General features: G+C 45.5%; 1 pseudogene; it reads right to left on the bottom strand.

The window, feature by feature from the left end:
- The window catches only part of LOC106841428 (large ribosomal subunit protein eL8 pseudogene), a 120756-nt pseudogene extending 103763 nt beyond the window's left edge, over window positions 1-16993 (bottom strand).
- Window positions 16994-24465: the final 7472 nt, after the last annotated feature.

A 24465-nucleotide genomic window follows, 5' to 3' on the forward strand; every position in this document is an offset into this window, starting at 1 on the left:
CGGCTGCCAGGGGCTGCGGGGAGGGGAGCATGGGGAGTTAGTGCTTAATGGTCATAGAGTTTCCATTTGGGGGATGAAAATCTTTTGGAAATAGTGGTGATGGTTGTACAATATTGTGAATGTACTCAATGCCACTCACTGACTTGTACACCAGAAAATAGTTAAAATAACAAATTTTATGTTATATATATTTACCACTATTTTTTAAATTTATAACATAATATTCCCCAAACCACTAAACTGTACACTTTTAATGGGTAAATTGTTCTGTATGTAAATTATATTTCAATAAAGCTGTTTTTTAAAAAACATGTGAAAGCAGAGATTGGGTAAAATAAAGGTTTGCTCTTGCTGGGCTTTGTCACATGCGTCCTGTTTTACCTGGGAGGGAGGGTTCTGAGGTCGGGGCGGTGGCTGCATGTTGGCCCCACTGTGCAAAGCAGATGGTGTGTGTCCCTGGGGATTTTTCCAGTTCTACATCGATATTTACTTCTAAAGATACTGCTGAGTTAGGCAGAATTTTCTACATCCATTCGTATTTTGCTTGGTATTCACTTTCTTGCAAAAATGGACAATCAAGACAAAGAAAACAAAAGGTCCAGTCACCACTCTTCATTTCACTTCAAAGCAAAACAGGATTATTTTCCAATTTTTTTTTTTTTTATAGAAAGCAATGCAGGTCCCACATTACCTCCTCTTCCATAAAAGAAGTGCTTTAGATGCCCAAAAGAAAAGCAAGTTTCTCCAAGGGCAAGAGACTGTGTATCTGTGATGTGTTGATGTCAAAGTCAGTGCCACCCCTACATGGGTTGGGGACGCATCCTGGCCCTGATGCGAAGAGTTATCCCCTTTATCAGAATGTGGTTTACGTATCACCTGCAGCAGAATTCCCCAGATGCTTGTCGTTCTGGGGCTGACGTCAGGAGTTCTAACCAGCACCCCGTTGATTTTTAAGCACAGTTGAGAACACTGGTGTGCATGCTTTTGCTTTCCATCTACTCTAAGAGGTTGCAGGCTTGGCTGTAAAGTCAGTGACTTGATGGAGTGACATTGCAAGTCTCCACTAGAAGTAATAACTTCTGCCATGATGACCCCTTGCTGTGATGCCCCTCCGTTCTCACCTGTCTTGTGCATGCTCAGTGGCTCCTGGTTCCTGATCAACTGGAGGAGTCTGAAATCCCACCATGCCCAGGTTTTCCTGGGCTGGGACCAACTGTGTTCTTGACCTGACCTTGCGCCCAAAACAGCTCCAGCTTCAGGCCTTACCCTTCCTTAATGCCAGCCCTGGGATGCCCTCACACTATTTTAACAGTCTGACTAAGGATTTGGTTCGGTCCCCCATGCTTAGAACAGGTCTGCTAGATGCTAAATCAGGGCTGAACAGAGAGCAGCCCAGCTGAGGGTGCACCCCGCAGCGCACTGCCGGCTCTGGGCCTTTCTGACTGTCGGCAGCTCCATTTTCAGCAGAGACGGCAGCTGAGTAGGTCTTACTGCATCCCTCCCACTCTTGCCCTGGGGAACCTCTTCCTGTGTACACCATCCCCTTTCCGGGCCTTATTGTACAGTCTCTGAAATGGTATTTCTCAGTCATTTTTTAAAAAGAGGGTTTGTTTCAAACATGTGGTGAAAGAGAGCAGCCTTGCTAGAAATAAATGCTGCAGGAGTGACATGCTCAGGTGACTATTTGGTGTGAAGTCCCCACTGCCCCCTTTTCAAGGATGACTACACTTTAATAGAAATGCCTGCTTTAAAGAAAGGAGGTGTCGCCACAGGAAGGGCAAATCTGCCTGAATTCTAGACCTGGCAAGTTTCTGTAAACCTCTTCTGATTCTCCTCTCTGGGTGCTGCACCTCCCAGTGGAAGTTCCCCTGCAATGTGAATTTGTGCATCATCTTGGTGCCTCCTGACTGTTCACAATTTCATGTTTATGAATGTCCTTTAAAAACTCACCTACTCAACAAATATATCAGTGCCTTCTACGTACCAGTTAAGTACCAAGTATTCAAGGCTAAATAAGCAGATCTGAGCCAGTGGGTACAGACGAGGAAACCGTGCCAGAACGGCATGCGGGCGGATCGGGTGCCATCAGAGCCCTTGGGTTGGGGAGGGAGGGGTATTGAACACAGTGTTGAGGATTCAGGAAAGAGTCCTGAGAAAGTGATACCTAAACTGTACTCCGAAGGTTGAGTCAGATTTGAATCAAAATGACCTAGACCCAACCCATTCCCCAAAACAGGTGTTGACTAAACTCAGCGTTCTTCCTATCTTTCCTCTGAGATAGGAGGCCTTTCTAAATGAATAATTAATTACCTGAATAGGAAAGCCACTAAAAGGAACTTCGTGTACTCACATCACTTGGATTAATGAAAACTATTTCAACAGTCAAAAGATTCGAACTCCTTGGATGCTGTTTGTGCCCCCAGAGTGTGCAAATATTTCCCTTCTTGACACTATCATTTTCCTCATCTTTAAAGGAGCTGATAATGCTTGTCTCTGCAGGAAGGTGTTTGCTGTGACGTTTTGTTTGCCCTTTCAGGACATGAGATTACTCCATGTGGGTGACATTCTTTCCCTGGGAAACACTTTACACCCTCAAGAGAAGGAATCCCATTAAGAAAAGTGTGTTCAAGTCACATACGACATTGCTTTCACACTGCTCATTATTTGTGAAGGAAATGTAAGCAGCCGTTTCCGAGTTGAGTCCGTGATTATTAAAACAAGCCCACCAAATTAAAAGGCCGAAGACTTTCAGTTCCTCTGAGACAGCTACTCCGTGATTCATATTTTTAACTCCTAGAACCAAACAAAAATACTAAAAACAAAGAAATAAACCAAAAGAAAAGCAAAACACCACACCACCTCAGAGAGGCATGTAACAGCATTTTATTAAACAATAACTCCTTTTTTTCCTCTTACCTCTCTATACTTTAGAATGCAAATTAAGTTAATGCTCATTTATTAATGTTGTTTGTTGTCACAATTTTTCCTTTCTCACCATCATTCTAAGAAAAAGTAAATGGCATAGCTACCACAGTCCGCTGACAAGTTTTCAAGCAGGAAAACTAAACACTTAGGCCCCATTTCACACAAATGACCACAGAAAGTGACAACTGAAAATGTTGAATCGACAGCCACCATCACACACTGGGAACTCAGTAGGACTCTGTAGTAAGGTGGATTCAGAGATGCCCTGCGTCACATCGTGCCCCCAAAGGCAACCCAGGAAAAGTATAGATGGCGTCTTCTCCCCTAATTCAGTATTTTGCTAATAATCAATTCAAAAATATTTCTGAGGCCAACATGCACTTGGCAATCCAGAACTGAAGTTGATAGGGTCCTGTTAACATGTTTTATGTGGTGTTTTCAGTTGTGCATATCTTCCTAAATTAGGTCTTCGGCTAGAAATGGAGGGCCTCAACTTTGGAAGACTTCTTGGAAAAGTAGTCATGTACCTCTCCATTGCTTCCTTGGGCTGTTCTAAAGATGAGAAAGAGTACCGTAACACCCGACACCCAGCTCCCAGCTGGCCCAACCCAGCCTCACAATCCATTTTGATATCAAAGAGTTGTTTTCAGCCTCAAATATCCAGACTGAACCTGAAGAGAGTGAGCTTAGCACACGACCACTGAGCCTGTCTCGGAATTACCGAACATAGAGACCCAACTGGGTGCTCACTGGCAGACGCCTCTGCCTGGTCCTAACAGTGTTGGGGGAGGAACTCTAACTTCCGAGGCCTTGAAATGTTTGACACGTGTGCACAGACGGACTTCAACTTCTTTTTAGACAGTAGCCCTCGTCCGCCTCTGGGAAGTACATGGAAACACTCCAACTTTTCCATGAGTACTGACTCGTCTGACACCGAGACCCAAACCAAAGGAATTTCTACTGCTAAAAACATACCTGTTCTAGAAAGCAAGTTCAGCTGAACAGTATAGAAACACAGGCTGTGAATTCTGGCTTTGAAACCCTAGGGAACTCAAACAGTAATGGATGGCTTTCGTCTGACTAATTCGGCCGGAACATGGAACCTCAGTTCAGCTCTGTGGAGAGCAGATGTGCGGGGAACTGCACAGTCTCCAACTTCTAAAACCTCAGCCCACGTGTAGGACAGCATTTACAATTTCCTTCTGGATTTAGAAAATGGAGAATGCAAACAACAGTATCAACTCTGTTAAATAGAGTTGATGATGCGGCTGCCGCGATGCTTTGAGGTTCTTCGCCTTTTGTACTTGCGAACACGGACTTTGTGTATAAATGTGGGTGTATTATAAAGGGTAAAATGTGGATCTAAGAAAAGAAGAGAAATAATAACAAAACAGTAGCTGATACTTATTGAGCACTTTCTCTGTCTGGTGTCGCACCAAGCACCTTAAATCCACTTCTCATCTAATCCTTTGGAATCCTAGAGGAGATGCAGTTGGCATCACCTTCCACAGGTGATGAGACGCTGCAGCACTTGCAATCAGGGGTGAATCTGGGATTAAAAGCCAGGTGTGTTGGAGTCTGAGGCCGTGCTCTTCACCAACACCCTGCACTGCTGTTTCCCTAGGAAGTTAGCTGTTAGATCGAGTGGATATGGGTCTCTCGATTCCTCCATTGGGTCCTGACGCCCATCCATCCTCTTGTTGGATAGCTCTTCAGGTTTGTGAAAACTGGAGCTGAACAGGAGCAAGCTAAGGACAGAGCCCCATGGGGCACCACTCCAAATGCCTTTGCGGACGCCATCAAATCTGTAATCTCCGTCCCACGAGTGCAGTGTTTTTAAGCAGTTATTACTCCGCCTGTGCTATTCCCTGGCTGTGTGGTTCTCAAGGGCATCATGCTGAAGTCCTGATATAGAATATTTACACACTTCTCTGGTTTTGCTAGCAAGCCTATCAAAAATTAAAAATGAATGAGATTGACATGCCTTTTTTTTTTTTTTAACTGGATGCATGCTGGCTACTTGTATTCATAAAGTGTCTCATTAAAAATTCATTGTAGTGGCCGGCCCCAAGGCTGAGTGTTTAAGTTCTCACGCTCCACTTTGGTGGCCCGGGCTTTTGTGGGTTCTGATCCTGGGCGCAGACATGGCACCATTCATCAGGCCATCCTGTGGCGGCATCCCACATGCCTCAACTGGAAGGACCCTCAGCTAAAAATATACAACTATGTACCAGGGGGCTTTGGGAAGAAAAAGGAAAAATAAAATCTTTAAAAAAAAATTCATTATAGAATCTTTCCAGATAAATGTCAGCTCACAGAGCATGACTTGAAAAATCCATTTTCTCCCTCTTTTTGAAAATCAGATCCACATTTTCCAAAATATGGCCTTTCCAGCTATTCCCTATTTTCTACGATTGTCTCTAAAAATTCATATTGATGGAGCTATCTTGGCTACACTGACTCCCCAGGCTGCAACTTGTCCAAATCAGGACACTTTAATTGTTTTAGAGCAGCTTTAAACTCTGTTAGAATCTCCTTAAAATTTTTTTTTTTTTTGGCTGGGGAAGATTCGCCCTAAGCTAACATATGTTGCCAATCTCCCCCCTTTTTTCTTCCTTTTCCCCACCAGGGGCCCCAGTACATACATAGTTGTGCAGAGTTGTAAGTTCTTCTATGTGAGCTGCCGCCACAGCATGGCTACTGACAGAAGTGATGCGGTTCTGCAACGGGAACCAAACCCAGGCTGCTGAAGTGGAGTGCACAGAACTTTAACCACTAGGCAATCAGGGCTGGCTCCTCTTTAAAACTTTTTTAATGAGAAAGAAAAAATAAAACCCTAACATTCTACATTCCCATCAGATTTAACCACTATTACCATCTTGGCATATTTTGCTTCCAGGTTTTTTTTAAAAGAAAAATTACTCCACTGTTTTTATAAAAATGTGTTATTAAAAAAAGTTTATGATATAAAGTCCAAAAAAATGCAATAAATAGAAAGGTAGCCATTTTTAATCACCCCCTAATTCCACAGCCAGAAGATTGGCAACAATTGTTAGCTCAGGTGCCAAGCTTTAAAAAAAATATATTGTTGGTCTTTCAACGTATGTATTTCAATTTTTTTTTTTTTTTTTTAAGATTTTATTTTTTCCTTTTTCTCCCCAAAGCCCCCCGGTACATAGTTGTGTATTCTTCGTTGTGGGTCCTTCTAGCTGTGGCATGTGGGACGCTGCCTCAGCGTGGTCTGATGAGCAGTGCCATGTCCGCGCCCAGGATTCGAACTAACGAAACACTGGGCCGCCTGCAGCGGAGCGCGCGAACTTAACCACTCGGCCACGGGGCCAGCCCCATATGTATTTCAATTTTTGACAGTGTTTGCTGACTCTTGGTTTTGAGAGATGACAGCAAGTCCTTTCATATTTCTGCCCTCCCCCCACCCATACCTCCCTGTTTTCTTATTGTACTTTGTGCAGGGTTGTAACTTTTATATTCTTTGGTACCCAGAATAGTTCTGTATCAGCTCACGAGCCGACCTTGAAGCATAGCTCCTCCATCCCATATCCTCCACGTTGAGAATGGCTGCCTGCTGCCTTTCGTCTGTGGCCTTTGGGCTGGCACAGTGCCCTGGGGTCAAACTTGCTTCAGAACGTGGAGGCGCCGTTCCAGTGTCCCTGGCACTGAATGTCGCTGTGGGGAAGTTGCAGATCAGACTGATTTTGGTTTTGGCCTCGTAGATGTTTTGTTTTTTTCTGCCTGATGTCTTAAGAATCCGTTCTTTACCTTGAAATCCAGTAGCTTAACTATACTCGAGTGTTCTATATCAAAATTTCCTGAAATACTGTGTGCTCTCTTGGTACAAGTTCTGTTCGTTTTCTTTTTCAGGAAAATGGTCTTGTGCTACGTCTTTAAATGCCTCTTCTGTTCCATTGCACGCTCTCCACCTCAATCCCTGTGTTGTCTTGTGACTGACATCTATTTCCTTCTTTCCAGTGTGATTTTCGTGTCTTTTTCACTGGCATGCTCCAGGATTATGCCAAACCTTTCCAACTTTGCTGGTAATTCCATTTCCATCCACATCTAATTCTGCCCCTTGCTTTCTTAATCTATTTATTAACAGTGAGATTTTGGTCCTCCGTGTATTTCCTTATGTCTGCAACTTCCCTTTTAATCTCTTTCTGTAATTTTATTTTTTTTTTCCATTTGGCTGTTTTGTTGACTTCATACTTTTATTAAACGATTTTTTTAGAGTGAAACAACTGTGCGGAATTTACTTCTGTTCCTGAAGTTGCGTTCTCCTGGGTTGGTCTCCGTCTCTTCCTTTACTTCGCCCTCTCTTCCTGTCTCCCAGCTTTTTTTCCTTGTTTGCTGAAATATATTTGCATGTTGGCAGAGATGACCTGTCAGTCCTTACCAGCTTATTCATACCTGCATTCCTGATACAGTGGGAGTGACTTCCTACCTTCCTTCCAGGTGCTTGTTCCTTCTGAGGTTCGGGGGTTTTGCGCTCGTTCCTGCTGAGGCGGGGGGAGCCCGGGCAGAGAGCTCAGCCGTGCTACAAAGGCCTGGAGGAAGCCCTGAGCTCTCATTTCTCTCCTGAGATGTTGGGAAATCTCCTCTAATCTCTTTACTGACATTGGGTTTCAATTTTCCTTACACAAGTTCTCTCTACACTTTTTAGTCTAAAAACGTTCCTCCTTAATATAGCAGACAGACTCCAGCTGGAAGGTAATGTTTCACTTTCTCTTTGTTTTCTGTCAACACTTTACTAACAGCCGCAAGCAGCGATAAGCAAGAAGCAAAAGACTGATCTCTTTAGTGTCCACTGTATTGGATTTTAACTAGTATCTGCAGCCATCATTTTCAATTTCACCCACTTGATGCCGTTCTTACCACTCCACATCACTCTCACTTATAAAATCTCACCTCATCAAAGAGAGTCGTGTATAGTTGTATTTTCTTCAGATGCTCTCTCCTTTTTATCCTCAATTGTATAAATTGCAATTGCAGCAAGAGCCATATGTTTTAGTATTTTTGCACCATCTTGGAATATCTCATCTTTTAGTATCTCAGGTGTTGAAATCAAATTAGTCTGCCTTTCTAGAGTCTAGACCATATGTCAAACTGCTTAGTCTTCCCTGCTTTGCCTTAACAATGGAAATTCTAAAATTACATGAACGTTTTCTCCAAGGTTATAATCATGTCTTTAAGAAAGGTAGCTCTTACTCCGCTATTGAGTTCAAGGCCACCAGGCGTCAATGAGGGTCATAGGATGGTGTTTCTCCCTCATCAGTAGTGTGCATTCGATGAGTACTTACTGTGGGCCAGGCTGGAGACTAGGTGGGATACAAAAAGGACCAAGGTATGGTCCCTGTTTTCCAGAATCTTGCTGTCTGAAAAATAGTATTGTAGTAATAATAATGGCTAAAATGTTAAATGCCAGGTACTCTTTTAAGTATTTTATATGCTCCGACTCATCTAATTCTCAGCGGTGGTTTGAGACAGGTACCACTATCACCCCCGTTGGAGAGCTGGGAAAACAGGCAAACTTAACCAAGTTCGTGCATGCAGTGAGACACACAGTTGGGATTTGAGCTCCCAACCACAGTCTGACAAGGGGCCATGTTCTTATCACAACATTCTACTGCCCGTCTACACACCTGCATCATAGTCCCAGGTGCCCTTTTTATCAGCCCTGCTCTGCGTGTTTACCTGTACTTCCCTGCATCCTTGAATGTCAGTTCTAACAATTTGATTTTTTACTTGATTTATATCACTTATGGGGACTCTTACTCTGTTGTTTTATCAATATCATTCCTGCCCCTTGATCTACTTGTGGATTTATATTTCTGATATTTTTTCCTATTTCAGTGATTAGTCTCCATATCTTCTTACACTTTATTAATCTAATTTCTAATTATTTTTTCTATCTATCTCCTTTTAGTGTTTTCTTATATTATTCTTTTCTGTGTGTTTGTTTACCTGCCTCCAATACTCATACATTTTAATGAAGTTTTTCTCTTACCATCATATGTTGACTCAAACTCTGGTTTGACACAGAGCTAAAGTTAGCAGGAAAAAGCAGATAATTTACAGAATAGGAACTACAAACAGCTAACGCAAAGTAAAAAGCAATTGAAATTGTGTTTTGACATATCTTCAAGCTCACTGATTCTACCCTCAGCTGTGTCCAGTCTGCTGATGAGCCCCTCAAAGGCATTCTTCATTCCTGTTATGGTGCTTTTTATTCCTAGCATTTCCTTTTGATTCTTTCTTAGAGTTTTCAGCTCTCTGTTCACATTACCCATTTGTTCTCACATGCTGTCCACTTTTCCCGTTAGAATCCTTAGCATATTAATTTTGGCTGTTTTAAATTCCCAATCTGATAATTCCAACATCTCTGCCATAGCTGAGTCTGGTTCTGCTGCCTGTTTGTCTCTTTGAACTATGCGGGGTTTTTTCTTTTAGTATGCCTTGTGATTTTTTGTTGAAAGCTGGACATGATGTTTTAGGTAATCGGAAGTGAGGTAAATAGGTCTTTTGTGTGAGGTTGTATGTGTATCTGGCTAGGAGTTAGGCTGTGGCGTCAGAGGCTTCGATTTCCTCTCATGTTCTTGTTTTTGTGTCCTCTGTTATCTTTCGATTTCCATAGAGACCCCTTCTTAAATAAGATCTGAGCTTTGCTGCTCTTTCAGCTGAAGGCCTCTGTTATCCTACAGAAGCCCTATCAATGGGGGGGGTGGGGTGCAGGGGGAGGGGGAGTGTTCCACAGGCCTATGGTTAGACCTCAGTGTGTCAGTGAGCCCTGTCCCTGGGCTGTGGCCTGCACGAGTGCTTCTCAGCTTTCCGCCTCCTCCCTTAGGAAAGACAAGAAGGCTGGCGGGGCTGGAGCTGGGTGTTTCCCTTCTCTCACCTTGGCTAGGCTGTAGTATAGCCAAGTTAGGCCCTGGGGAAAGTTTCCCTTGAAAGGCAGTTGTATTTCAAAATGGCTACTTTTCTCCTCCCCCTTTTGGAAGTCTGAGGGGATTTCTCTTTGATATACACCCTGAGAACCTGGTAGAGCTCCTGGGGGTAAACCTCACAAAAGTGTGGAGGGTCCACTAAGATTGGACCCAGAGTTTTCAGCTCTCAAGCCTCACGCGCTGACCTCCAGCGATTGGTCAGTTTCAGTGGCAGCGCTCCTACCAGTTCCGGCTCCAGCGGCGGCTCCGCGCGCTCCGGCGGGATGCTCTGGATCCGTCTCTAATTCTCAGGCCAGTAGTGAGCATGTGATCGCAGGTCTCTGACTGATCTAAGACATATGATTTTCAGTCTGTTCAGCTCGTTTCTTGTTGTGACAAAATTGTGTTTTCAAATAATTATCCAAGGGAATGGGAAAATTTTCATGGCAAAATTGTTGGGTGGAAAAGGCCAGATTCAAAGCTGAATGTGGTCACATGATATCAGGAGATTTTTAAAATAGAATTTTCTCTCACAATTGTTCTTCTGTCCCTGAGGTCCCTGCCCATTGATTCAACAACATTCAAGTTTTGGAGGAAGGGAAAAACATACTGCCCCGAAAAACAAAAAAGCCTTTGAAGCACTGAGTGGATTTTTTAAACTAATAATGAGCACGGCTGTCTAAAATCAAAGAGCTTTTTATTTGCCAGATCCAGGAGAGAACTGTGGAGAGAAGAGAGAGGTGTTTTTTGTGCTTTGGGTTTGTAAATAACCTCAAGGCCTGCTCACTCTCGCCTCCTCCTTGAGGGAAAACCGTGGGGAAGCAGGAATGCAAATACCCCGAGAAAGCCTTGGGTGTCATTTGCACAATATTTTCCGGAATCGCACTGTCTTGTGAGGCCCCTCGTCAATGTGGGGTGGTCACTAAGGTGTATCTCCAGGCAGAGGGGAGTTTGAGACAGTGCCCGCTAGTTCCTCACAGCCTGCACTGGGTTTGGGGAGAGCTGAAGTCCCCCCGTGCCTAGTGAGAGATGTGTCCTGGGTATGTGAGAAATGAGCGCAGAGTAATGGCTCCAGGGCTGAGCCCGTGCTGGGGCTAATCTGAGTGGCAGGTGCCGAAAGGCCAGGCCAGGCCAGTTGCATCAGAAATGGCTGGTGCAGAGACAGACATCGGCAGGGACAAGTGGAAGGAGACATCTCGACAAGGCCAGAAACGGCTGAGGGCAGCACATTGTGGGAGTCTCCTCCCGGTTTCCGTGATCAGGGGGGGATTGGAGCTGTTTACCGAAAATCATTTTCTCTTCTTCCGGAGGGGACGAGATCTCCCAGGTTTCCTTCCAGTTAGGTGTGGCTGCCAGGTGACAGGGTTCTGCATCATAGAATATGAGCACAAGTGCAGTCTGCATTTCTGGGTCAGGGCTTTTTAGAAGTAGGTGTGCCCCTCCACACACATGTTCTGCCCACAGGCAGTTGAATATAGATGATAAGGAGGTCTGGAGAATGGCAGCACTACGAGCCAGAAGGAGCCGGTTCCCGGGATTATCTTACGGAAAATATCACCTGCCAACCTGGAATGCATGTTTAGGACTTGACATGAGAGAGAAATAAACTGTCCTACGTATATATAGGGGGATATTTATCACAGCTGCTTGCCTCAGCCTAAATCCGCACCCAGATATTACCCCAGGGAGAAGGAGAAGGCGAAGACAGAAAAATTGAGAGAACTTGAAACTTTTCTTTTGAAGGAAAATGTTTATTATTTTTATGTATAGAAAACTCAACATTGAACCCATTTTGGTGGCAAGTTCTTTTGCTTTTGCCTTTTCCAGCTTGGCAATGCGAGCCCCAGATTTTGGACCAGGACATCGCCTCCCCAGTGATGGGGGACCTCATCATATCTGTCACTGTGATTGGGCCTGGTAGCTCCTGCCAGCTTAACCAGCTCCTTTGTCTTCCAAGTTAACCTGTGAAGGCGACGGCAGGACAGGTCTTCTTGCGGACGAGATGTCCCAGCCTGCCCTTCCTCTTCCTAATGCAGTAGAAAACCCCCATCTTACGACACCGGGCAGGCAAGGAGAGAACCGGCTCAATGGGATCCACATCCTGCACAGTCACCAGCAACTGAGTCTTCTTGTTCTCCACCAAGGAGGTGACAGTATTAACCCCTGCTTGAAGGACAGGTGGCCCCTTAGGGGAACATCTCCTTTGCTAGTAGCTTTCTTCTCAGCCTGGGCCAACAATCTATGCCACCTCTCTCACTTTGTCTCTGGTCTGTGCTTTGGGGACAGCTAAGCAGTTGAGTAGCTGTTTGGTGGCCCAAGCCCTGGGGAACTGCTTAATCACAGGGGGGCACTTTCAGCTGCTTCTAGAGGATAGCCCTTTGCCACTGCACCCAGATGTGGTGAGGCCACTTGACAAAGTGAATGAGGTCCCTTTTGGGCTAGATGTCCCATCCAATGCCAAGATGCTGGGCCTTTTCTCAAACAGGGGATTGACCACCTTCTTGCATTGCCTCCTGCTTCTTCACGACAGCAGGGGCCGGGGCTACAGAATCTGAAATTTATAATGGAGTGAGAATAAATCCTGACTTCACTGAGTAAATTCCTGAGCCACAACTCAACAACAAAAAAACAAACAACCCAATTAAAAAGTGGGCAAAGGCCTTGAAAATATATTTCTCCAGAGAAGACACACAAATGGCCATTAATTACATGAAGAGATGCTCAATATCAATAATCATTAGGAAAATGCAAATCAAAACCACAATGAGATACCACCTCACACACATTATGGCTATTATTTAAAAAATCAGAAAATAACATATCGATGAAGATGTGGAGAAACTGGAGCAATTATGCATTGCTGCTGGGGATGTGAAAGGGTACAACCGCTGTGGAAAACGGTATGGCAATTCCTCAAAAAGTTAAGCATAAAATTACCATGTGATCCAGCAATTCCAATTCTGGGTATAGACTCAAAAGAAGTGAAAACAGGGACTGGATCAGATATTTGTACACTTGTGTTCATAACCGTGTTATTCACAGTAGCCAAAATGTGGAAGCAATATAAGAGTCCACTGACAGATGAATGGATGAACAAAATGGGATATATACACACAATGGAGTAGGTTTCTTAGCATAGTTAAATTCATGGAAGCAGAAGGTAGAATGACAGCTGCCAAGGGCTGAGGGGAGGGGAGAATGGGGAGTTGTTGTTTAATGGGTATAGACTTTCAGTTGGGGAAGATAAAAATGTTCTGGAGATGGATGGTGATGATAGTTGCACAACAATGTGAATGTACTTGATGCCACAGAACTGTACACTTAAAAATGGTTAAAATGGGGCCAGCCTCCGTGGCCTAGTGGTTACGTTCAGCACACCTGCTTTGGCAGCCCAGGTTAAGTTCCAGGACATGGATCTACACCCCTTGTCTTTCAGTGGCCATGCTGTGATGATGGCTCACATACAAAATACAGGAAGATCAGCAACAGGTGTTAGCTCAAGGAGAATCTTCCTCAGCAAAAAAAAAAAAAAAAAGTTTAAAATGGTAAATTTTATGTTATGTATATTTTATCACAATAAAATAAATTCTTAAGACAAACTGTAAAATCAGAAGAGGCCAAGTTACCTTAAGATGAAGTATTCTTCTGCAGTGGAGTGGAAATGATGGTGCATGGGTAAGTTGAGTTCAGTTTCTGTGTATTGCGATCAGGATTTTCATTTCATTTAATGGAATGGAATCTAATTAGGGTAGGAAATACCAAAGTGCATGGTATTTAATAAAGATGAGTATTGCTTAACGGAACTTTTATTTCTGTTATATGTATGTATGGAGTTGCCACAGAACATGTTTCTTACTATGGACCATGGGAATTTGAAAGCCACTGTCTTAGAGCCACTGTCACCACTGATACATTTCAACCCATTACATGAATGTTATGTGAACTACTTAGAAGGAAAAATAAACATCCATTGAGATTTTTTTTAATAAGCAATGCTGTAAAAATGTAGTAGCGTTTGTCTCTGGATTGTGAGAATCTGGATTTTTTAAATCTTTTCTTTATTTTCTAAGACATCCACAATGAGCATGTCCTGATTCTACAACAATTTTAAGTAGCAGAGATGGATCCAGGTTGACCAAGCTGTTTCTTCCATTAGAAGCCAATTTGAAAGAGCTGTGGGAAGTATTTCTGGCCTAGAGTGCGCAGGAATGCTCATGTGCCCACGTGCCGTGATGAGGACAAGGGGGCACTGAGGGCACAAAGTCACACAAGAGGCAGCCCCTGCTCTTGGGAGCTGACAGACCTGCAGACAGAAAATTTCAGCACAGCCCCGGGAGCGCTCAGGGTAGCCAGGTACCGGGTAAAGACTCCTATAAAGAGCTGGGGCTCTGGGCTCTGGGGAAGCTCCTCCAGACCGTGCTTCTCCACTTAGGCCAGGGCATCTGTAACAAGCTGCTGGTGATGCTGGTCTGTGGCCCACACTTTGAGTAGCCAGATCTGGGCTCAGCTGCTCACTTTCTATAGTCAGCTTTCTTTGGTCACTGGGGTTTCTTGATGTTTAGCGCATTGCCCTGTACCTGGACTCTTCCTGTCAGCCAGCCCTGTTCCATTGATGACTCAGCTGGACAGTCTCTCTGGCTTTGATTTCTTTTTCTCCTGTTAAGTCACTTCCCTCAACTCCACACTACAGCCCACGAGCAAGCAACTGCCTTCTCTGTCCTCCCACTTCCCACACACCTGTCCGGGAAAGGCAATACCAGAGCTAGTACTCACACTGGGTGTGCCCAGAGGATCACAGATCATGCAAAGTAGGGCCTGGGCAACCTGGATGGGTCAGAGTCTACTTCCTGGAGGAGGTGCTATTCGATCTAGTGCCAGGTTGAATAGATGCCAGCCGGTGAAGAGCAGGGACATGCACAAATGGAGGCACGGAGGCATGGAACGGCATGTGCTGGGGGGCAGCTGCAATCACTGGGCGCAGTGGAGTGTAAAGGAAGAGGAAGGGAGCAGAGGGCTGGAGACTGCAGGGAGGTCTGACCAAGGAGGTAGGGGCCTCGGGAGCCATCGGAGGAGCTTAGCCTTCCTCCTTTAGATGATGGAGCTGGGGGATGGTCATGCAACGGTTTCTGGAAGGGTGTGAAGGGGCAGATTTCTAGTTCAAAGCATCGTTCTGGGGCTCAGGGGAGGATGAGACGCAGAGGGCCCCCCCTGGAGGCAGGGAGATTTGCTGGGAGGCCAGGCCTGGTGGGAGTGAGTAGGAAGAAGGCTCTGGGAAGAAAATGTGAGGTGCAAGGGACCTTGAGCTGCAGAGTGGGGTTTGGACTGACTGTGTCACTGCCCTGAGCCCGGTCTCCCCTCCCGTGCAGCAGGGGTTTGCTCTCTGCTATGCGGGGGCGATGAGCTTGACCTTTGAAAGATGCCACTTGGTGGTGTGGGTCATGACCCATTGGAGGGTTAAAAGATCAATACATTAAGTTGCAACCAGCATTTCATTTATGTGAAATAGAATAGGCTAGGAAATCTCAAATTACATGACATGTAGCATATTGGTTTTTGGTCCTCTCATACACACGCATGCCCACACACACACATATTTAACAGTTTGCAAGCCACTGCTTTAGAGTTATTGTCTACTGATAAAGCCAAGAGGAGAGACCACTGCCATGTGTTGGGGCTGTTGGCAGCCCCTCCCTCTGGCCCACTGCAGGAGGTGGTGAGCACACAGTGACTTCTTTATGCACAGGATAAGATGGTCTACATTTGGGAAAGGTGTGCTGGGGGTATAGACTCCCAGAGGGTTGGGGAGATGGCGGTTGTGGTCCCTGCTGCCTCCTTGCCAAATCTAACATGTCTACCAGCACCACAGAGCCAGGCAGGCACAGAAAGAGACTGCTAACCCACGTGGCGTGTATTTTCTATTTCTTTTTCTCATCTTTTCCTAGGCATTGTGCTGCAATAACCTATGTCTAAGACATGACTTAATTTACTGTCTAAGGATTTTGATATAGGGTCATTCCACTGCAATGTACGTTTGTGATCAAGTGGCTCGTGTGTGTGTGTGTGTGTGTGTGTGTGTGCATGTGTGTGTGTGTTGTGCCTTTTAGAGGAAAACTGTAAGGACACATGTGAAGACAGTTACTAACGTGGTAAAGAAGCGGAGCAGACTGGAGCAAACAAACGAGGAGTCTGTAAGCACAGCAGAGAAACTTCTCACTGAAAACAGACTGTCCTCATTTCCATGCCTAGAAAACCTGCCAAGAGCCACTCAAATATTTCCAGTCCTCTCCTAGAGCACTAGCACACCATCAGGTCCCTGTGCATCCATGACACTACGGAGTGTGGAAGGGGTTTCTAATCATGGCCACCTCCCTTGGAGAAGCACGTGGGGGAGTGTGTCCCACACAAGACAGCAGAAAGCTTGCTCCCACAGCCACCACTTTCTAGCTGGGTGACCGACCTTGAGCAAGTTACTTAACTTCTTTGAGATGTGGATTTCTCATCTTTAATTGAGGGTAATTAAAACTTCCCTACCCACCTCTCAGGGTTGTTGTGAAAGAGTGTTGCAAATGGCAAATCACAATAGCAGTGGGAGCTTTTATTATTATTATTAATCCTAATAACAACCTTGCCAGGCAGTCGGGGCACAAAGTCAGAGGCTCAGCGATACTGAAGTGATTCATCTGGTGTCACCAGCTGCCTGGGGGAGGAACAAAAGTGGAACCCAGGTCTTCTGGTACCCGGTTCAGTGCTATTTTCCCTATAATATAACCAGGGGGAAGAGAAGGCAGCTGACCTTCAACTGACATTTTGTTCATGGTTGATAATTTAAATGTAACCAAGAGCTATGATGATTAGATCTTTTTTCTCTCCTAAACCTTGAGATAAGACTTGGAACAAGGTACCCAATTTCCTTCCATAATAGTTTTTCCATCGAAACTGTGTAAACTCACGTTCTGTATAAATTCTTATGGCGCGATGCCCAGGAAAGGCCAGAGGACACAAAAGACACATAAGCAAGGCCGCTGCGGTGGGCGGTAGTCCCTGGCTATCTTACTAGCATTCACTTTGTAAACCTCTTTTTCAGAGATATTTCTGAAGTCCCCAGAACCAGTGATGCCATGATATCTGTCCATCTGTCTATCTGTCTAGTCGAATTTTGATCCAGCCCATGCTGAGTGTAAAAAGGCCTGTGGTTTATGAAATTCCTCCCTCGCTGGATCAAGGGGATCAGTCATTCATCTGGCATAATGCCTGCTACATAGATGGTTCTCAGTAATTACTTACTGAATAAATGAATTATTTAGCCAAGCTGGGTCTCACTAGCCTTAAAGGCATAAAAAAGACATGGATGTGGAGCAAGAAGCCAGAGGCCTAGATTTCGGTCCTGGCTCTGCTGCTTACTACCTGTGAGACCCTGGTTTCAGCATTTACTCTCTCTAGACTTCTGGTTCTTATTCTACGAAAGGAAAGGGTTGGACTAGATCAGAGGGGCAACTTGGTTTCCATTCAGATGCTAGCCGCAGTCAGTCGGCAGTGGCTGGTGGAGGTGCTGTTGTCAGGCTCCAGGAAGAGTGCCCACGTGGAATGATAATGTCCACCTGGGTGCTGGACACTGTGGGCAAGGCCTGCACGCTGCCCATTTGCCACCACTAGACTGAGTCATCTCGAAGACCTTTTAGTTTTATGAATCTATAACGAACAAGGGTAGTGGATTTGGTAGAAACTGAATTATAGAATTAACTCAGGTAGCTCTGTGTAATTTCTGTGTTTTATGTCGGAAAGCTTCTTTTCCTGTGGTTCTGGGATGCAAGAAATAAAGAACTAGAGAGCTGTATACTGGGGCATAATCAGGTTTACGGGTTAAGAAGGGCCTCCGGAAGCTCTCCCAACATCTCTAGGAAGTAGTGGGAGCGCATTACTGAGTACAGGTTATTTCTCCCATTTTACAGAGAGAGTATTTGAGTCATAGAGGTAGAATTATCTGCCTCAGGTCATTTGTGGGTCTAGGTGTATATTCGGGTCACTTAACTCGCTGGTGCTTTCTTTCCTAGTAAAATGAGTTCTAGATAATTCAGTACACTTACGAGCCCTGCCTCAGTACCTGGCCAGAGTCACTCTTGTCACTCTCCCTATGGACCCTTCATCCTGGGCCTGGTGATGGACTTGCTGTTGCTTCCTTGTTTATTCCTTGTCACCAACCCATGACTCTCACCCCATCGAGACTCGTTTCTGCTTACTAGCTTTAGCGGATCAAACCCAACAACCTCCTGACTCTCTCTTCTCTATGTTCCTTTATTCCAGGACTTGTGAGGAAATGGCTATTAAGTTGCTAATCAATTCTCATGAGCCACTGTAAATGTCAAAGTGATGCTCTGGTTCCCGGGGAGCGAACTGTCACTTGTAACAGAACCACACTTCAGAATGTGCAAATCCTTTAAGATAACATTCCTGGAAGTAGCAACAGCACATAGCAGAAAACAGAGTTTGATCTGAATTTCAATCTTCGTTTTACTTTTTGTTGGCTCTCTGACTGATTTCCTGATCAGTAAAATGGGAATACCAAGGATGGTTGTGAGAAAGAGAGGGCAGAATTATATAAAGTACATGTTTCAGCGCCTGTGCACACAGGGATCCGGTGAGCGCTGGTTTCCTCCTCCATTAAAAGAAGAAAATCATCTCTTGAAATAATAACTTCAAAATGTCACACCCCCCAAAATCCCAAAGTTAAGAACGCTTGGAGTACTCATGATTGTGTGTGTGTGTTGTTGTTTAGCAGTTCAGGTTGTAGTGGGGTGATGAACAGGCCTCCAGAGCCCTTTGGAGCTTGCCAAGAAATTAGGCAAAAGAGAAATTAATGAGGAAAGCCCATCCTAAGTAGACTGCCATAAACATGAACCAATGTGGAAGCAGGAGTGGTGCCGAGACTCCTCGATTGCTCCCTGCTCCGCTGAGTCGTCCTCAGTGGAAAGCAGAGAACGTTGTAACTGGGAGCAGGATGACAGAAGGGAGGCCCTAGGTTGGGGCGGCCACCTGAGCCCAGCAAAGGGACCGTTCCGAAGAGTCATGCTGCCTGTCTGGTGTCGGCCTGTCTGTCCAGTACACAGCTGAGGGCCTGCTGTCCTAGGAAAGGGGGTTCACCTGAGCGGTGTGTCACCTAGAGTACACAGTGTGAGCAAGTGACCCCAGGAGCCCTGTCTGAGGACAGAGGGCACAGCGCACCCAGCCCCTCTGGGTCTGGGGGTGAGGCCGACCTCCCGTGAGACAGATGGAAAGAACACTGGCCTCGGCAGAGGAAGGGGCTCAGTCCAGGCTGCACAGCCCCTGTGTCTCTCTACGCCGTTTCCTCACATAGAGGCAAGGCTTAGACTAGGGGAACTTTAAGACCCTGCTGCATGAAGGTTCTGTGGGCTTCCACACCCCCACCTGCTTAGGGACCAAGCTCTTTGCAGAGAGAACTTTGCAGGTCCTGCTGCCTGCCTCTGCTCTCATTTCTGCAGGGTGCGCCTGGTCTCTTTGCCCTCTTTTGAAGATAAAGAAACTGAGGCTCAGCATCCTTAAGTACCGAAGATTCATGCTTTGCATTGAATGGGTTCTCAATAAAAGCTGCCCTTGTAACTGAAAGAAATGAAGCTCAGTGGGCAAACAGACAAAATCACCTCTTTGTCTGAGGAAGGCTATACTGAGTGCCCCTGCCCGCCAGGGTGCTCCGGGCAGAGGCCTCCACAGCGTGATGGTGGGAATTAGGTTGGTGTTCTCTGGAGACAATCTGATCAAGCCTGTCAAGAGGGTAACATCCTCCTACTCTTTGTCTCAGTGATTCCACCTTCTGAAGCTATCATAGGAAATAATGGAACTTTTGACAAAGATTTTACAGAAAGGCTCATTGCAGTAGTATTGTTTCTTAGTGTACATCAGTGGGTCTCACCAGAGGGCCCTGTGTCCTGAGTCCCCAGCGAGATCTGAGAGAGCTAAGCGCCCCAGCGCCCTGGTCTTTGCATGCAACTCCAGGGAGAGACACTCACAGTGACACCAGATGGACCCCGGGCCCCTCCCCAGGGTGGAGGGAGCCCTGAGGCCCTGGTGCCATCTGAGCAGCGTTCCTGGAACACTGATGGTGGGGATTGCCTGCACCCACCCCATGCCGTGGCATTAGACAGTCTTCAGGAACCAAGGGGCGACTTGGAGCCAAGGGAGAAAGAGCCAGCTGACAGAAATTAACCTTCCACTGTCAGATGGGGGCCCAAAATAGAAAGAAGTGCAGTAAGGAAAAGAAAGTTGTATTCCTTGCTTTCCTGAGTTCTGGGGGGCAATTCGTATTTGCCACATTTGTGACAAAATGTTACATGGAAAAGAGATATGACGTGATACAGGTTCAGTTACGTCAACGACATACATGCACACACTAGAAAAGAGACTGGAAGGAAGTGCCTTCTCTCCTTCAACACACGCTCGTCGTCCAATGTGCCAGCATGCTGTCTGTAGTTAGTACTGGTAGCAGGATTAAATAGGATTTTACCATTTTCTTTATACATCTTTATTTTTTTAATTTTCTATCCTGCACATATATTGCTTATGGAATGATAAAAATTAAAATTAGTGTTAGTCTTTCTCAACTATACGTTGCTGGTTTCTTAAACCCATATAAAATTTGTGTTTGAAAGAGAGTGTATCTTGTTTTTCTCAAATACTCTGACACAGAAAGCTTATGCAAGATAAGACCACATGCCAGAGGTTTCTGCCCCACCCCAAACCTCTAATCATATTTTTAGTGAGTTTTGGCAGGAATGGGTGTAGAAGTAATAATTGCATTATTTCAAATACACTGCATTCCTTTGCTGATATGGATCATTCCTGATTGATTTATTCTCGCTGCAATGCTTCCTCTGAAAAAGAAATATGTAGCTTGGAGTCAGACACTTGAGTCTGAATCAGCGGTTTCACGTACAACTGTGAGACCCAAGGCATGTAGCCTTACCCTGTTTTATAAGTAAGCTTCAGTTTGCCCACTGCTAACAGGAATAATAATGTTGTATGATTTGTAAGAAAAAATTCATTAATGTGAATTACTATGCAAATTCTTCATTTTCTCTGCATCTTCCATTTACAATTTTCACTAAGATTATATTATACATATGTTTCTATATCCATAAACTTCAGGGAAATGCAAACACTTGAGTCTGGCGGATGTATATATTTACATTATACTTTGTACTTATTGAGTGAGTGAAAATGATTCCTGTGTGTAGACCCCGTGGCAGCCTCCGTCCTTTCTGAAGCCTTATCAGGATTCCAGCAGAGGTGTGAGCAGGGGCCTCACGGGGACAGCTAGAACCTCAGCTCCCGCGGCGCCGAGGAGCCTCCCCACACGTGTCCGCCCTCCAGCGCCCGCCCGGATTTGCGCTCGCGGGAGCTCGCGGCGCTGGGCCTCAGGGGAAGGCGCGGGCTCAGGGCAGCAGGTGTGTGTCTGCCCCCTTCCACCACTCCTTACCGTGATCGGGCGGGCTACAGAAGGGCTTGTGCCTCAGAGGCTGCGAGTTTACAAGGAAGAGGTTCAGGCTTCATGCTTTCAGCAAGAATTCGAGTAGATTCTCCATGTGAGGCATCAACAGGGATGAGAGAACCAGCTTGAATACAAATTGGTCTCTGCTCTCAAAGAGCTTCAGGTATGATAGGAGAGAGTCACAACTCAGGCACTTTCAGGCATGTGATGCACACTGACTAGCTGTAAACCGCCAACCTGAGCACAGAACAGAGCTGTCTAACCCAGGCTGGGCTGGGAGCGGGACAAGTCAGAGCGGTCCAGGAGAGGCAACAGCATGTGCTGTAAGAGGGCAGCGGAGAGTGATGGGGACAGAGCAGCCAAGGGACACCTGGTGTGATCTCTCAAGTCTGTGTCTCCCCTCCCTGCCACGCTACACCACCGCCGCCACCAACAAGTGTAGAGATGACAACCAAGGCAATTGCGCAAACATCTGGGCGATGATGATGTCCCACACCTAAGAACACTTTTCCAGAGACCCAAACAAGTCACTTGGAGGTAGCACCCTAAGAGAAAGAAGAAAACAGAGTGTACTAAGCTGAGTTCCTGGCACGTGGAACAGGTGAGAAAGTGCCCTGCCAGTCCAGGAGGAGGGCATGTGGAATGGAGATCATGAGCCTTGGCAGCCCAGGGCGTCACAGGGCATGGGAGCGAGTCCCGGGAGAGAGGAGGGGGCCTCTCCCCACCATTGCACTCTCTTCCGGCTTTCTCTCCTCCTGGCTCTGTTTTTTTCCCATTGTGGCAAACATAAAATTTACCGTTTTAAGTGTACAGTTCGGTGGCATTAAGTACATTCACACCATTGTGCAACCATCACCACCGTCCATCTCCAGAACTTCTCATCAGCTCCTTTTACAAAGCTCCTCCTGTCCTTTCCTTTCTCCTTTCTAGGCGCTCAACTAATCACAATGGAATTTGTTTAAATTTTATTGTTGAACATACTGAGTAAAATTCTGCACAATCTTTCATTTTGAATCCTTTCCAAAAAACCTACCAGTGAATTCATTGTAAATTGCTTTTCACTTTCATCTTGTCCTTGGTTGACTTTTTTTCTCCCCTGGGAGAAGGACCAGCCTCTCCCCAAATGCAAACTCAGCTGTTAGACCGAACATTTAGCCACCATACCCTATGTGCTCAAAAAAGAGGCTCTCAGATAACACAACTCCCACGCAGACACAACAAGACTTCCTTGATGAGACACAAGACTCTTGGGCATATTAAATGAGCAGGTGAGTGGGCCAACATCCAGAAAACACACTTTACTCCCTCTTGTACACTAATGTGCCCTTGGCCCTGAAAGACCACTGTGCTCGTGGATGAGCTCACAGATGCATTTGCTGTTTGTACTAACAATTGACTGTGACTTGAACACTTGGCAAGCCATTTGGGTGAATTGTTTTCCAAATCACAGGTGAGTTATTCCAACATCATTTAGTAATCTATTATAATAACTGAATTACCATTCACACCTAATTTTGTTTCTAAATTTCCTACTCTGGTCTGTTGATCTAGCCTTTCCTATCTGAGCACCAACTGTTTTATTATTCCAGTTTTATAATATTATTGAAATATTATTCTTCATTTAAAATTCTGGCCCGAATATTCTTATATTTACTTGTACAGATGGAATTTAAGTCTAGAATCACATTACAAAAACATCCCACTGGGATTTTGATTGGGACCACATTAAAAATGTACAGGTTAATTTGGAAGGTTTATGTTTTTGCAACATTAAGTTTTTTTCATCTAGGGACATGGAATATGTCTCTCCATTTACTCAAATCTTTTTAAGGTTAATCAAGATAGACATGATTTTTATAACCTACTGAGAAGACTGACAATTAACGACTAATTTTAATAAGAAGTGACAAATGTTGATAGAGGAAGTGTTTAAATATCCACAAGACTCTGCAGATCAGCTCACCAAATCACCTGTATAATCACAAAAACATCAGTAAGCACGCTTGCTCACGCTCACACACCCACACGCTCACAGACGGCATGCCGTTGCCTGCCCCGGCCTCTGTCTGGAATGCTGACCTTCATCCCACAATCCTCTTGCCCCTATGTTATCTACAGCGTGATTTCTGATCCCTTAAAAACCTACCACTGTCATCCCTTTTGCTTCCCTCCTTCCCCTCACCCAGTTCATCACCCCTTGCTCAGTTCTATTCGTGCGCTCGGCTGTCTTTCCTCTGCTGCACATTTTCACGTGTTCTGACCCCGCTGTTGTCTTCGCGCTCTCTGAGAGATGCCCAGTGCTTAGCACAGTCCTGATGCATTTGTGAGTGTTTACTGTGCTGGGCTACAGCCTTCAGAAGAAACTCTCAAGGAGGCTACAACACAGTGTTTTCTTTGCGTTTTCCCCTTACCTTCTCTACTAGTGAAAGCTCCATGTCACCCCAGGCTCGTGGGTCAGCAAACACTTCATTTCCACTGGCCAGTGTTGTCCTTGGCAGCCTATGGAAGAGTCAGCAGTCCTGGGTGGAGGAATGGGGAATGAGCCTACATGGAAGGCCCAGTGACAGAGGGTTTCTAGAGCAGATGCATTTCAAAACACTCCAGGCTCAGACACTCCATGCTCTGCTTTACTTCCAGAGCCGCTCCCTTTGCAAAACTCTGCTTCAAACAAGAAGAGCATTAAGAGGCTGGCCCTGCCTTCCTTTAGCTAAATTCCCCTCTCCACAGGTGCACAGCAAGGGCCCTTTGTCTCTGATGGGACAGACCCAGGCTTCAATGAGAAAGCTGTGTGATGTGGGCCCATCCAAATATTAGCTGTGGACACTTTCCTAGTTCGAAAACATGAGACTCTGCACTCAGAGCCTTGCCTTCCAGAGAACACAATCACTTCTGTTTTTCTTTTTCCAGTGGATTGAGGCTTGACACTTGCTGTAACATTATCTTCACATTGCCCAAGATTTGGAAAGTCAGGGTTTAGGCCTGCTGATCTTCAGGCAACGTCCGCTTCCCATTGGTCTTCTCTGCCCGGGCTCCCAACAGCAAGAGATAAACCAGAGAAACAGGAGGATGCCGTGAGGGCGCACAGGGACCCCTGGAGGCTGTGAA

Source organism: Equus asinus, chromosome 11, assembly GCF_041296235.1.
Source record: "Equus asinus isolate D_3611 breed Donkey chromosome 11, EquAss-T2T_v2, whole genome shotgun sequence".
Lineage (NCBI taxonomy): Eukaryota > Metazoa > Chordata > Mammalia > Perissodactyla > Equidae > Equus > Equus asinus.